Here is a 16,986-nt window from a genome sequence, read left to right on the forward strand (position 1 = left end):
CGTAGCAGCGCTATTGGAAGCCATCTCTTTTCAGCCATGTGTCTACCGATCCAAATATAACAACAGCGATGAAGTCCTGCTGCGAATTCAAATGATACTATGCGAGCGAATCCGGTTAAATCAAAATCAGGCAGTGGTCCATTAATAGCAACACGAGTCATTTCATGTCTGGGGTGTCCAAATCGTTTAAAGTACTCAGCGGCGGATCCATACCCGAGAAAACTCGCTGGATAACAGGCAACCATATCAACGGAAATCATAGCGTCGCGGTTGTATTCAGTGTTCCATAGTCCACCGTGATAGTATTCCAAACAACTGGATTGTACATCCGGTAGAAATTCCTTGCGCGTTGGTCTGCAACATGAGCCGCAACCGATGGAATCGTAAAACAATTTGTTAGCAGTTGTTCATCATGCTCTTCAAATTCCATGGCGGTTTTTTCATCTTGTTGTGAAACGCTTCAGTGCGATATAATTCACCGTTTGGTCTTACAAACTGATCAAAGGTATCCACATCGTTTTCAGCGCTGCGAAGTAACCACACTGATACAGGGTCGTTTTTACACAAGCAGGCAATAGCATCAAATAGTTTCCTCTCCGCGAGAAAACCATCCTCTCCCAGGAATTTCCCCGGGATATACTTTACTGTTCTATCCCGTGGAAATATTGTGACCGCGGGCGTCCACGCGTGTTCGTTATGATCAATAATTTTGATTGGGGCTCCCTTTGATTTATACTTTGATTCGTATAATACTTCACCGGTTATTGTTGTAACGGTTATTGGAAATCTCAACGACGTTTCTAATCTTGCTATGTCGCTGATGGTTGCTCCTCGCTCGCGTACTGTCTCCTCCCATTGGTTTATTTTGCTACGTCGTAAATCGGTCAGTTTATTTCCTCGACACGCATTTGTAAAATGCTCTATTACTCGTTCTGCTACACAATTTATCCCCGTTGACTGTTTCATCGGCGCTAGTTTTCCGATATCAGGTTTCTTATTTAACGGGTATATTCCATAGACAACTGCTGTTTCAGGATACGCTCGTTCATAGTATGGTCTGTCAATTCCGGTTAGCAGCCCTGGCTTGGAGTAGCGGCTAACAATGACTGATTTCTTGTCGCTGAGAACCGGTTCAAATTTATCACGTATGATCCAATTACCTGATTCCACCCGGACAATGAATTTTACTCTGAAGAAATACTTTTTACCGTCAAGTTGTGATATTATCGTTGCTGCGCGGTTGTCGTTCATGGTAGCATCAACAACACCATCAATTCGAAATGTTGACCAACTATGAGATGCACCATCACGCTTGAATTCATTGATACAATCGCGTATTTTATTCAACAGGGTTCTATCGTTTATTAACGCTTTTGGTGCGTCCTTGAGGACTCTATCGAGATTAAACCTAATATTTTTCCAGGGCTTAATTGCTGCTAATCTCTCGAACTCCTCCATATAATTAAAACAAGTATTTAAATAAAAGAATATAGTATAATGAATCACTGCAAATGGTTGATGATTGGGTCGACAACCCCGTGCAATAAATCATGTAGAGGTGAATTCTGCGGGTATCATTTACAAAGCGTTCGTAATGGTTCTCTTGGCCCCCTACCGTGCTTGGTTTGCCACGTTGGTGTAAGAGGAAAATCACAGTTGTGTATCAATTGTGGCGGCAAACGATATAGGGAACTAAAACGTTATTATGATAAACGAATTAAAAACTCCGTCATTGACTCCGTCCTTGACTCCGTCAAGGACAAAATCATCAAAACTCCTCAAGACTACATTGCAAGGTTTATAATTAAACCAAATAATGAATTAGACAAGTAGTATTATTATACAAATGAACCAAGAATTTCAGCCGCATCCTGTGCTCGTTAATTACGAGGCATCTCGCGACGGCGTTGGTCGAAACCGCAGACTGAAGAAGCCGGTTGGTACCGTAAATAATCAGGGGTATTTGATGTTTGGTGCTGGGAAAAAAAGCTATTACGTTCATAGAATAATCCATGAAGCGTTTAACGGATTGATCAACGACGGTCTTGTTATTGATCACATTGATGGATGTCCTCAAAATAACAGACTGTGTAATCTGCAAGCCATCTCTCAGAGTGAAAATAATAAAAAAGGCCAAACTGGTAAGTTTTCAAAGCAAGCAAGGGGGGTCAAATCGTTTGATACATCAACGCACGAGGAAAAAATATTTCAGTCGATGAATGAGGCAGGAAAATATTTCGATATTTGTAGAGCCTCAGTACGAAAACTAGCAGAACGAGTATATCAAACAGCGATCTCAAAAAAGACGGGTCACAGAATTCGATTTTCATATATAACATCAAAGGAAGATAACTCGTTTTGTGATAGCGTCGCATGCCAAGAGTTACGTCCCTTGAAGTCCAATTAATGTTACGATTAATTAATCATTTTACGATGAAAACTAATGAAATACACGCTGTTATCTAACAGCTGTATTCTTTTTTTTAATGTTTTATTCAAATATTTGGTTTCATTTTAATGCTGTGAAACACCATTAATAAGTATTCAAGGATTATTAACACACACCTTGTGACTGACGCGGTTGTATTAGTCACCTTATATATAAGACGACTCGTTATAAGCCTGGGGCTTTCGAAAGCCGATTCGATCAATCAAAACTAACCCACGCACTTGACCCGGGCGTGTGGTTGTCTTTTGTTCACAATCATGCAACCGGGTTAATTTAATTGGGTTGCTTTTGATTGGTCGAATCGGCCGTAGAGTTCCGCCCCGCCGTTTTATGTTTGTGCTGTCCCATCATATATATCCGTACGTCCCCCCCAAGCATATCTTCTGGGCGGTCTACGATGACGTTTGTCACCCTAGGCCTCCCTCCCGGAGATGTATGTTTCGGGGTTCCCTTGGGCTCAGATGGATGCGAAGGCACCCAAGGGGTTCCAAGATGTGAATGTAACCGATGGGCCTCTCTGACGTCATAGGGCGCCAGCGGGGTGCCAAACGGATGTGCCGTTCATTTTTTTATATTAGAAATAAAGATGTTTATAAGAATATGAATATCGAAGACATCAATAACATCAACTGAAATTTCAAAATTAAAAAATCAAGGAATTGTATTATCTGATAAGCTTGATAACCAAAAAATATTGTCTGATTATGAAATTATTAACGAGCAATCAAAGAAAGGTCGATATACCTTGCCACGTGAGTATTCTTTTATAAAGCGATTACAATATACTATCAATGAAAACCTGTATGGCAATGACGTAAATGCATTTATTGGATTGTTTACTACCGTTGAAAAAATACGACAAAAACTCGGACGTGTTTATGAACGACGGCGGGAGATTTCTAGTAAGATCAAAAACATTAGAAGGATTATAGACGAAAACTCCGAGGAGCCCCCAATTTAATGGCATGTAGCGTACGGAAGTTTTTACGTGAATTTTTACGTTGTATACATTTTTTTTTCCCCTGATAGGTCGTGGTAACGTGCGTCTGACGCTGCCACAGGGAAATTAGAAATTACGGAGCAATTTGCAATAATGGTAGGCGAATCACTTACTACTCGGCTAGCCAGAGAGCGGCTAGCAGCGCTTAAAAAGTTCATACCGTTACGAGACAGGGTCCGAAAACAACTTCAAACGCGGCAACAACTACAAACTGATTTTGCTGTTGGAAGTGAACAACTCTTTGCTCCGATAACGAGTGCAACTGTGCCCGTCCTCGGTGCGCTTGAAAAGATAGCGGCTCAGACCGAGCAAACAAAAGAGTCTCTGGAAACACTTCTTGCGAAAATAGCGGTTGCTACAACACACCAACGGAGGGAGAGGCCGCCACCACTCGCTATAACGGACCCACAAGAACCTTATGTTACAATGGCCGATGAAGAAGAACTAGGCGCCACCGCAAGAGAACCAGAAGAAGAAATACCGGAAGAAATACCGGAAGAAATAGAGAAAGAGGGGAATATACCCCGTAGTGTACTTAAAAAGAGCACAATAAACACAATCAGAAATCTTGACGATGAAGAATTAGTTAATTTCACTGCCATAAATTTTGATAAGGATTCACGAGAGATGTATATCAATAGCGATTACGAGAAAAATATAAAGTCGTTAAAGGATTGGACAAGAATAGTGTATTTGGCAAGTAAATATAAAAATGTATTACCACCGCGTGATAATAATTATATAATATTCCACGAGAAAGTAAAAAGTAAAAGACCAAAGCACGGAAAAGGATACTCCGTTGGAAACTCTTCTGGTTTCAACGCTAGCGTTTCATTTCCTGGTAATGTTCTCAGTGATATATCACGGCTGGAGGTATTAATCGGAGGAAAACGAGCCGGAAATAGCTCTCCGGAAATAATCAATGAGGCCGCTGATATTTGCAGGCGGTTATTTGCCGGTGGTATCATGGACATTAATGTATATCGAACGCTCATAGACGAACTCGTGGACGGTTTTGATGACCACGGTCATTACAGCGATTGACCAATCACTAATTCGAAAACACTGGTGTTTTTATAATAAAGATGATTATACACTACAACCATGATAAACCAGTCAGCGTCTACGTGGTAAACTCACGATTGCCTGTATACCGCGCGTGGTACGGAGACGGTTTCTGATGCACCATTGCGGGGTTATTTACAAGAATGGCTCCAAAAGTGGCGCCCTTAGCTAAACAATTATCTATGAAGGCCATTGATGTTATTCGTGATAAGGGAATCGATGTTGCCGGAAAGGCGTTTTCTGCGGCAAAGGACAAACTAATGTCGTTGGTGAGAAGAAAAAAACAAACGCCGCTGCGTTCTACAACAGTGATGCCTGCAAATGTCAGCAGGGTAATAAATAACGCGGTGGAAAAAAAAAACTAGCGTCGATGGCTTCGGCAACGACCCCGCCGTCGTCGATGGCTTCGCCATTGGCTTCGCCGTCCACTGATGCAACAACCAACGCGCTCATGAACGCGATAGCGTGAAGTGGTCTTAAACAGGATTCAAAGAATTTACGACGAAAACGACGTTGATGAATTGCAATTGAAAACATCAACATGATAAATAATAAAATGTTTGCGCGAACCGCTGATCCCGCGTTTGATATGGACGCCCCAGTGCGCAGGGATGATTCTGTCCGTGATTATCAATTTTATTCCTATCAACCACCACAAGCCGACCTACGATCGCGAATTGAACTTCAAGTCCAAGATACCAGTAAATACTTTTTGCCGTGTGAAGCGTTTATCGAAATTGAGGGAGAATTCGTAACAAATGTTGCCGCTAATACACCATACGCAGATGACCCTCGTGTTCGAGTTGGCTTCGTCAACAACGGTATCATGGCGTTATTTGAGAGTGCCAGATATCTTATTGACGGGCGAGAAATTGAATCAATAGAAAGCGAGGTTGATGTTGCAACAACGATAATTGGGTTAGCGAGATACTCGGATGATTATACAAGATCGGCGGGCCCATCTATGATGTTCGCAAAGGATACCACTAATAACGCTGATCATATTCAGTACATTAACGTGCTGATGAAAGAAAATACCGCAGTTGACCCACAGGCTGAAGCAGCCAATCCAGACCGCAGAGCAAAACCAGGCGCTGATTTCACTGTTATAAAAAGTACTAACGATAATTTTAATCTAGGGTTTGCAACACGAGTAGCAACATTACAAGGACAACGCCGACAGTTTTCATGCGCGATTCCACTCCATCACATATTCGGATTTTGTAGAAATGTCAGAAAAGTTATCTATGGGGCTAAGCATACAATTGCGCTATCGCGAAGGGGCGATGATAACAATGCAATATGGCGTGCTGCTGGCGTCACTAACGGTAAAGTCGTTTTAACTAAAATAGCATTGTGGATGCCGGTGTTGACTCCATCAGTTACCACGGAAGCACGATTGTTATCATTTATGGAACAGGGAGGGAAATCGTTGTTGAGTTGGCTAGCGGTAACAACTGATGCTAAAGAGGATAATGTCGCTGATACATTTACATGGCACCTGGCATCAAAACAAGGCGTTTCAGCCCCGCGTCATATATTTATAGCGCTACAGAATAGGGATCGATTGGGTAATCAAGAACGCAGCCATATGATATTTGATCGATTAGGAGTCAGGGAGGTTTCGCTGAGAATAAACGGACAACAGGAACCATCCGAGGATATACAGCTTAATTACGACAACAACCATGTCGCACGTGTGTACCATCGATTGCTGTCATATATGGGTCGTGATCAAAACGTCGACACCGGTTTGCAAATATCACAACTTGATTTTAAAAACCTGTATCCGATTTATTACTTTTCGCTGGAACATCTTGCTTTAACGAGACAGTCCGTCGTTGATATACACTTCCGAGCTCGTATAGCCCCGGGTGGTGTTGATTATAGAGCGGTTGCTGTCATTCTCAGCGATAAATCAATGCTGTTGGAAGGTGTTGGTGGACGAATGAGAATCGTTGATGCACCAGTGGAAAACATGTAATTGAAAACATAAACGCGTTTACAATAAAAATGTCGTATAGTGTTGTCGGTGTAGAGTTGACCGATGGTCAAGTCAAGAAATTACGATCAAAGTCGGCTAAACAATGTCGAACCACAATAACGCTGAAGCCGTCACAGATGGCAGGTGGTAATCATAAGATATCGTTAACGGCGCGTCAAATAAAACATTTCAATGATGCGATGAGGAATAAAAAGGGTGTTCAAATAGATTTTTCTTCCGCAGCGATTAAAAACATGGAAAAGACCGGTGGGATATTTCCGCTGTTAGCTGCGATTCCAGCGTTGATTGTCGCGGCGGCCCCAGCAGTGGCGAAGGCGGCGGCGTTAGGAGCCGTTGGTACCGCGGCGGGAATGGCATTGAAGAAGGCAACCGGGAAAGGCTATAAAAAAAGAAACGAGGACGACCCGTAGCCGGAAAGGGTCTAAGACTACCGGGAACCCCGTATTCATGGTACTCGGGGAAGGGTCTAAGACTACCGGGAACCGTTTATTAACGCAAAAGTCAATGACTCATATGTCTAATTTTGATTTAATAGATGCCGCAAACGCGTTAGCGATAAAAAACTTCAGAGGTGTTTTTATGAGGGATCAATTACCGACAAAACCAAGGAATATTGAAACCGGTATAATTAACCTCGATAAATCCTCCGGAGCGGGAACTCATTGGGTTGCATACGCGATTGATCCGCGTGCGATCGTCTATTTTGATTCATACGGGTTAGCCCCGCCAAACGAGTTCATGCGGTATATCCGGGCGTGTTCAGACCCGGTTTTTTATTCCACGCTGCCAACACAACAATTAAGTGACCCACCGATATGCGGCCGTGAGGTATTGAACGTACTCGCGGCGATTTCATCATCGCGGAAACCACCTCATGTGGTTGTAAACGAATACACTAGTGGGGTCGTAGAGGCCCGGCGGGTTAATTAAAAACACTGTGTTTTTTTACAATAATAATGATTGATATCTGGGGACGACCGGTTTCGGCGCTGAAAAAATCCACGGAAACGCTCGCCACCGATTACATAAAAAAACTAATCGAGGATGAAATCGCTGATACGTTAAATCTAACCAGTGTTGAGCGGGCGAAATAGTTGTATTTCAAGACCGCCAGGGTAAATTGAAATCCAGTAATGTGTCGCTGGATGACGTTTTAACACGACAGCGTAATGCCGCCGAGAACACTATCGCGCTGTATACCAGCGACGGACGACTTAAATCAGGTGAATCCATCTTGACGATAAATGGAAAAATAAATACACTGGGCGACAATTATATATCCATGTCGAATTCGTTAAAAAAATTTCTATGATAAATTTAACGCGCAAGCAAATCAGTTCGAGGGGATACAAAAGTCTGTCACCGGTATACAACTCACTACTGCTAGTTTTTTTGGGACCCCGACGGTGACCGAACCGAATCTTGTAGGGATAAAAAATAGTATTTTGGAGTTTACAACGCTGTCGGGCCAATTTACCTCGTTACGAAAAAATGTTAACAGGGTTGATGACGCCGTTGATAAATTCTTTGGTAGAAAAAATGTCAAACCGGATGAAATTACAATAACTATAAATGATATCACTGCGTATGGACAGGAAACAGAAACAATCAAAACTGATGTTGCAACGAACAAAAGGAGTGTAGACGTGCATGAACGGGAAATAGAAATAATCGGCGCTAATGTTGCAACGATCACAAATAATGTAGACGCGCATACACAGGAAATAGAAATAATCAAAACTGATATTGCAGCAAACAAAAGGAGTGTAGACGCGCATACACAGGAAATAGGAACAATCAAAACTGATATTGAAGCGAACAAAAAAAATGTAGACGCGTATTGGCGGGGAATAGGAATAATCAAAACTGATGTTGCAGCGAACAAAAAAGGTATAGACGTGCATACATATGAAATAGGAACAATCAAACTTGATGTTGCAGCGAACAAAAAAAGTATGACCGAGAATACACGGGAAATAGAAACAATCAAAACTAATGTTGCAGCGATTAAGGGGAATATAGACGCGCATACACAGGAAATAGGAAAAATCAGAGCTGATGTTACATATATCAAAGACAGACTACCGGAAATGACAAAAATAAAAATCCCTCATGAGAACACCATCAACACAGTATACACGATTCGGCATGGATCATTTATCTGGACTCCTACACAGAATATAGTAAATATTACCGCAACTGTTAAGGGCATTTATCGATTGACACTGGTTTCAATGATGCAGTTTAATATATCATCGTCGAGTTCATTCGGGTTTAACAATACAATATCAACAATTATAGACAAGGACGCAACTGAACCGTTTACAATTAGAGCCGTTGATAGAATTTTAACCAGGGCAAACATTACATGGCATGTGGAATTTGTAGCGGATCTAAGTAATTAAAAACACTAGCTCTTTTAAAATAAAAATGACCACCAAGGTAATTGAATCAGAGGTATCAACGACGTCACATCAATATCGATTCAATACCGTAAAAGAATTCTCCGCGAATTTGAAAACGCTTTCCGAACAATACCGTGTAAAAATAAAAAAATACCGTCGAAAAATAACCGCCATCGACGCGGTCGTGTACTCGGTGTCAGGTATAGTAGCCGGTACCGTTGTTATTTTATCCATGGTGACCATGATGGCCCCGATCGCTGTTCCAATCGCTATCTCCGCGGCGACAACAATTGCTGGAGTCGCCAACGCAATCACTAGAAAGATATCATCGTGTTCTCAGAAAAAACTCAACGAGTATACAGTAAAACATCAAATAGTATCCGACGCGTACTCGAAATTATCCGGGTTGATCTCGTTGGCGATAGATAATTCGTTTATATCCGATGTTGAATTCTCCACGATGGTCCAGTTGTATGACTCCGCGATATCAAAAATCGAGGATTTTCAACTGGAAGCTGGAAACCACGTGCTGAAACCACTTCAATGGGCTCAAAACATTCTCCTGAAAACAAGCAGGTTGTTAATATTCGGTGTTGAAATTAAACACTAGAAACAGCGAATAATAATAATGTCGCTGAACCCCGAAGGGTTTCAATTACTTCAACGGATCGCGGAGAACACCACTCCGGTACAAACAAGTATGATATCGATAACATCAACGAAGCCAGAATTCAGTGTAAACTTCCCTTCTCCGATTCCAGTGAAGGAAATAGCGCTGGCAAAATTGCGAGTATATCACAGTTGGCCTAATATCCGAGCGGAAGCATTTAACGGACAACAACCTAATAACTCGCTGGTTTTTGCATGGACAAATAAACCCGATGGGACCCCAGACTGGAAGGAGGTTACAATACCAACTGGGTCATACCAAGTAGAACAAATCAATAAAGAATTTCAACGCAGGATAAAATCGATCACAGGAAAAGAATCAAAAATCGCTATTACGGTTCATGAACCGACGTTATCGTCGACGATTGAAATAAGCACACCGGGGTATATGGTTGATATTTATAACAGTTCAATAAGAACCATACTAGGTTGGCCTGAGAATCCACCTCATGAAATCCCCGCGGACTTGCACACGAATGCGCAATCGTATCATGAGATTAATCCCGGGTATCGAGATGGTTTGTCTATTATAAAAAACGCGTTATTACCCAGTAGGTTTATATTTCAAGACAGGAATACCATGCAATGGTATTTTCAGTATGAGGAAACTCCTGAATTGTCCGTCGTGTTCACAGTTAATTTAAATGATATCGATAGTTTTTTTTATCGAGATTAATCGTAATTACCGATTGCAACTAGAACAACTACGGAAAACAAAAGCACAAAAACACGTTGAGGTGTTAAATCAACTTATATCAGACATGGAATATATCAATGAACGAATCGTTAAAATAATATCCGATAGCAGCGATGATAATAAACAAAAATTCCTAACCGAGTATAATATCACAGAAGCCGATTTACCCGATTTCAAGTTTCCAGGATACAACGCGCCAGAACTAAGAAAGTCTCTTAATGATTTTCTCGGTCCATCAACTATCCTCAAACACGATAACGGAGATGATGGTAGGCATATTGCTCCATACAACGTAAATATCGCATCGGTGATAGCAATCAATCTAGTGTGTGATGTTATCGAAGGGAGTTACCAGGTAGATACCAAGCAATCAAATCAAGCTCAACAGTGGTATATCCTTTATTCATTTTCACCAACAGCCCCTCCCGGATTCTTAATCGTTGAGAGCCCGATTAATCCGGTCTATATGCGATGCCATAATCGGTTTTTAACAAGAATTGATTTTAGACTTACCGATCAGTCAAATAACCTAATTGATCTACAAGAGGAGGAGTTAGTAATCACTTTGTTTGTAAGATCATTGTAAATAGCCCCTTAGCAGCGGGGGGGGGGGGGGGGGCAATGACATCGACGCGGTCGTCACGCTTTTTTACCGGACGCTGACGACGCTGGGATCGGCGCGCAGAAAGTATTAATTAAACCAAATGACGATTGGACGACCCCCCGACGACGACGTCGTTTTTTTTTACCGGGCGCTGACGACACCGGATCCGCTGAGTGCAGAAAGTATTAATTAAGCCAAATGACGATTGGACAAAATGTCCGATTCGCCCCCCCCTCCCCCGCTGCTAAGGCCCTTTTCAGGGCCACCCACATTTCTCGAAAAGAGATAGCCTTTCGATTGCCTACCCCTTTTATAAAAAATTTAAAAAAAAAAAAATCCCATGTTCAATTTCCCTTGTCGCTCAACAGTCCCACGATTTTTCTCCATGTTAATTTCCCTTGTCGCTCAACAGTCCCACGATTTTTCTCCATGTTAATTTTCCATTGTCGCCAGATTGTCCCGGGGGGGGGGGGGGGTCTGTAATGCTAATTCCCATTGTCGCTAGGGTATCTCTATTCGCTACTGTAATATATTTCCAACACCAATCCCCCATAATCAAGTCTCTACATTTAACAAAGTCATAAGCGAAGACGTACAAACAAGAAGATCATGCACTAGGTTTATTAAAATGCCACTTCACCTTTACTCTACAAAAAGACCAACTGTGTGTTTAGTAGGATATCAATAACTATCTTTTACAGCAAATTCAACGTCTTAAAACCTGACCTACACTTGACCATTGATATTTTCAATGACACTTAATAGGAAAACAATCAACGGCTAAAGATAATGCACGAGTGACTTGTCTGACGTGGGCCGCTTACCAATCGCTTGCAGAGATTGCCAGACATTGTGTGCAATTTGGAGTACTTTGTGGTTTAAGTATTTAGTGACAAATCTTCAGATAAGGAGCAGAACAAGGAAGAACAAGAATAAACTTATATAGCCTTTTGTATTTTATTTTTAATTTGCAAGCCCTTGACTATGCCTGGTTTGAAGGTACGAGTCCTTGTACTCAACTGGTCTGACCTAAAAGACTAACTGATCTTTCATAGAATTAAATTATCAAATTTTTCTGTTGATCATCATCAAAATTTACTTAATTTACTTAAAAAAATAAATCCTGCAGACTTTTAGTAATTTCGTCCTTAAGTCAGTTTTTGTTTACATATCTGGTAAATGAATCGATACGTTTTTAGCTGTGAGTTGGTTTGAATTATGTATTTGTATTCTCCTTAATTAATGGGAAGGGGTATAATGCTTTCTTTCTTATTTCAGTATTGGTGCGTAAAGCATCAGATTTTATCATTTTTAATTAAATTAACAAATTATAATATATATTTAAGTGATATTTATTAGATCTGTAAAAAGGTATTGAAAATTAGATGTTATATTGCGGATTAAATTTTATCAAAATTCAAAGGCTAGTGATTGAGTACTTGACTTAGCTTATTTTATCAAACCCAGAAGGCCAGTGACCGAGTGCACGGCATAGCTGACTTTATCAGAACTCGAACCCTCCATGATGAATCTTACATCACAAGCAATACAAAACTAGAACCTAGCTCTAGCTCTCAATTTGTGTGAATATTCAGTGGTTAGGGGCCAGCTTGTATGTACAAATTTATGCTGCAATCAGCGACCTATTACGAAAAATCATAAACAAATCAATACACAAATGAGGTCAAAAAGATCCATCTTTTTGGGTACCTATATTAAAACAAAGCACAAGAATATTATCCACTTTACCAAAGAAGTCAATGGCAGTTCATAGCAAAGGATGTTTTGCAACCCAATCCCAAATTTATATCTGCAATTTTCATTTCCGAAGGTCATTTATGAAATCCTGTGATGCTCACAGTGCAAAAACAAGTCTTTTTCATAGATGACAATTCTGCAAAACAGTTGGTACTAAACAGGCTGATGCAACTGAAAATAATTGTCATCCAAGCCGTTTTTTTAGATATTCTACTTGCACCAAACCCATGTGTTTAATACTGGTATTTCACTATCACCATACTGCAGAGTAGCTAAGGAAGATGTACCTGCCTGACATCAATTTCAAGAACAACACAAGCCCAAAACACCTAGTTCACAAATATATCCATATCTTTATATAGTAAACAATAATAGCTGAAAAAGTCACACCATAGCCTTAAGTTAAGAAATTTGCCAGGGGCCAATTTACGAAACTGGACCCTGCCACCTCAACCCTGTGTGTATGTTCATTGCAAGTTTGCGTGATCCTAATGTATGTGAATCCTAAGCCCTGACCCTGCATAAGTCCTCTGCAACCTTGCGTGATCCCAGTTCGTACGAATACTTTTTTTTGGGGGGTGGGGGGAACAGACAGATACCCCACCCCTAAATTCCAAAACAAAATAAAAGGTGTTTTATGTGTATTTTTATCCCCTCATATATGTTTTGTGTGTATCCTTTTATAGAAGGAATTAAATTTGTAATGGGGTATTTTTTTCCCAAGTGTGTTCTATAGGGTTGTTCATCCGATACTCGGTTTCAATTACCAAGTTCGTAATTGCTCCTCTCTATTTGATAAAGTGACCTTTGCTAGAGGTCTCATATGTCCTGTGAATGATATATGTATATTTGCTATGTTGTGTGTATTTATAGATACATGTGTAAGGACAGCATTTATGTCAAATTTTTCATATTCCTCTCGGTTTTTTCTCTGCTATTCTCTCTGTCTTTTTTTTTTAAAGTTGGATTTAAATTTCTCACTTTTTGGTTGCATTTGCCAGGGATTGAACAAGCATCGGTGGTTTGAGTCAAAGATATAAAAAATAGCCAAGTGTTTTAGGTGTTTGCCTATGGTGTGTCGATTCTCATTTCTTCTCGGATTGATTTGTAGGTGACAAGGCTGTGCCCTAAGTAAGGAGCCGCTTTTCCCTTTATTTGCATCACTTAGTATGTGGACGATGCCTTGTACGCTGTCTAGAGCGGTTTTCATTGGGGGTGTACTGAGCATCATAAAAGAAAGGATCCAAAAGGGCCTAAAATAAAAAAGGTAACAAAAACAATGTTATTCTATACGGTTATATCGGATTCTCTTGCTTTGTATTAATTTTAAAAATTATATCCCCCGTTTTTTTGTACTGTATGTCCATTTCCTGTATACTGATTTTTCTGAGGCCCTGCTGCGCCTGCGTCTCATACTTCGTCAGCATGCAGGTTCCCTGTCCCTAATAAAGTTTCAATACTCTAATCAATCAAGTCAAAAAAGCTTTTTTCAGTCTGTTAGTGTGCCTATTGAGAATCCAAATTGTCTGATTGTTGATTAGCTTTGTTAGATTTCCTAAGCTTATTCCTTTATGTTTAAGATTTTTCCATGAGGTGAGAGATGAAAAGGAGGCTCCGGCCCATCCTTTACGGTACACACCCCTTCTTGGTCGGTAAACCGAAAACCTCTCCCCATCTCCCCCTCCCCCTGGAGTATTGCTTCGTCTAGTCAATTTTGTGGGGTTTTTTTTTTTAAATAAAATAAAAAATGACATATTTTAGATTATTTTCCAAGGAATCAGATACTCAAACATTTTATGTTTATGAAAAGAAACCAAAAGAAACCTTTTTATTTAGGATTTATGTTTAAATAGTTTCCACGAAGTGAGAGATGAAGAAGAGGTTTCGGTCCGTACTTGACGGTACACTCCCCTACTCGGGCGGTAAACCGAAAATCTCTTCCCCATCTCCCCCCCCCCCGCCCACCAGTGTTGTCCTGTTTAGTCAGGTTTGTATTAAAAACTATTGTTAAAGGGGATAAAATTCAGCGTATTATGTTTATGAGAAATTAATATTACTTTTTTTATTACTTGACCAGAGTCTAGCATACTTTTATTTATGTAATCAGTTATTTTCTGTGTTGTATTTCTAGCTAAGATGCCATCTACATATAGAATATTATTTTTGCAATATTTATTGTTATTCTTCTTACATATTTCAACTATCAAATTGATCCTGTCATTTTCTGTTGTAGTTTTTTTCTTTCACATTGTATGATAGTATGTAACTAAGTAAAATGTTCCGCATTATGTAAAGGGTATTTTGGGATTACCTTAAATCGTGTGTATTTTAATCGATTATTCGCCTGTGAGCCAGGCGTTATGTAGAAATTTGAAGATAAGGCTTTGCATTTTAAGGAAGTTTATTTTTTCCCGTTTAATACTGTGCGCTAAATACGTTTACTCTAACCTGGCGTGATCTCAGTTCATGTGAATCATTAGCGCTGAATACGTCCTCTGTAACCTGGCGTGATCCCAGCTCGTGTGAATCCTGAGCCCTGAATACGTCCACTGCAAGCTGGTGTGATTCCACAGGTAGGCGACAATCCCTGTCAGTTGGCATACTCCCTGCTATTAATAAGTACATTAGCGATTTATATGCAAAGAATTAGCTTTATGGCAGAATGAGTATACCTTGAAGACAAATGTGCATATATCATACTCATGCATATTTATATGTAATAATGCAAACTCTTAATAGCATGATGATTACACTACATACTGGTATAGTGATTTTATTTTCCTGAAATGGTAGGGTCAGGCTGGTATAGTAATTGTTTCCCGAAATAATGAAATCTTACTGATCTAGTGAATTGTTTGGTCCAGGGCGTTTGGCACGGCTGCATTATACCATATATGGAAAATAACTGTTCCCTCGGTCACGGTGTGCATGAAGTTGTAATAGCAGTACATAAATTACATAAAATATTTCATACTGCCGCATTGCACATTGTGTCTGAAAGGATATTCGCACGGCCGTGAAATAATCACATGAAAACATATGCAACGACAAGATTACAAAAACAAACACCATGAAATTACACAACAAAAACATGCTCACAATAATTAGGCAAGTAAGCATTATTAAGTCTCTAAGTCTGTTCTTGTTGTCGAAATGGTGTTTTAAGAGCACTCTTGAATGATATCTCAGTGGCATTGTGTCTAGGAGCAATTCGTTCCATAATATATAAATATGTAGGCCCTAGAAACCTTACGTGTCCAATATCAAATATGGCTCCTCAGCTATAAATACAGACATTTATACACTACTTCTTAACAGTTTTCAAAAGAATATATATAAAAGACATCCTAACAAAATGGTCTTTTATTTTTTGCAAATTATATCAATCTGCCACCCATATAATTCATAATTAAACCAATCTGCCATCCACATGACTCATTATTAAAACCAATCTGCCACCCACAAGACTCATTATTAAAACCAATCTGCCACCCACATGACTCATTATTAAAACAATAAATAAAATAAAATAACAATTTTTCTTCGCCATAACAACAGCACGGAATAGGACATATAATATTCCTGCAAACTAATTTTAAAGATTTTATACATAATGTCGATCAATCATCAAAACTAGCCACCTTTCCTACAAAAGGTAGACAAGTTTTGTTACCCACATGACTCAAACTAATCTGCCACCCACATGATTCATTGTTAAACCAATATGCACCCACATGACTCAGACCTGTCACCCACATGATTCATTGTTAAACCAATATGCCACCCACATGACTCAAACCTGTCACCAACATGATTCATTTTTAAACCAATATGCACCCACATGACTCAAACCTGTCACCCACATGATTCATTGTTAAACCAATATGCACCCACATGACTCAAACCTGTCACCCACATGATTCATTGTTAAACCAATATGCACCCACATGACTCAAACCTGTCACCAACATGACTCATTGTTAAACCAATATGCACCCACATGACTCAAACCTGTCACCCACATGATTCATTGTTCAACCAATATGCCACCCACATGACTCAGACCTGTCACCCACATGATTCATTGTTAAACCAATATGCACCCACATGACTCAAACCTGTCACCCACATGGTTCATTGTTAAACCAATATGCACCCACATGACTCAAACCTGTCACTCACATGATTCAATGTTAAACCAATATGCCATCCACATGACTCAAACCTGTCACCAACATCATTCATTGTTAAACCAATATGCACCCACATGACTCAAACCTGTCACCAACATGATTCATTGTTAGACCAATATGCCACCCACATGACTCAAACCT

Source organism: Sinohyriopsis cumingii, chromosome 2, assembly GCF_028554795.1.
Source record: "Sinohyriopsis cumingii isolate HCF-2022 chromosome 2, ASM2855479v2, whole genome shotgun sequence".
In the NCBI taxonomy this organism is placed as follows: Eukaryota; Metazoa; Mollusca; class Bivalvia; order Unionida; family Unionidae; genus Sinohyriopsis; species Sinohyriopsis cumingii.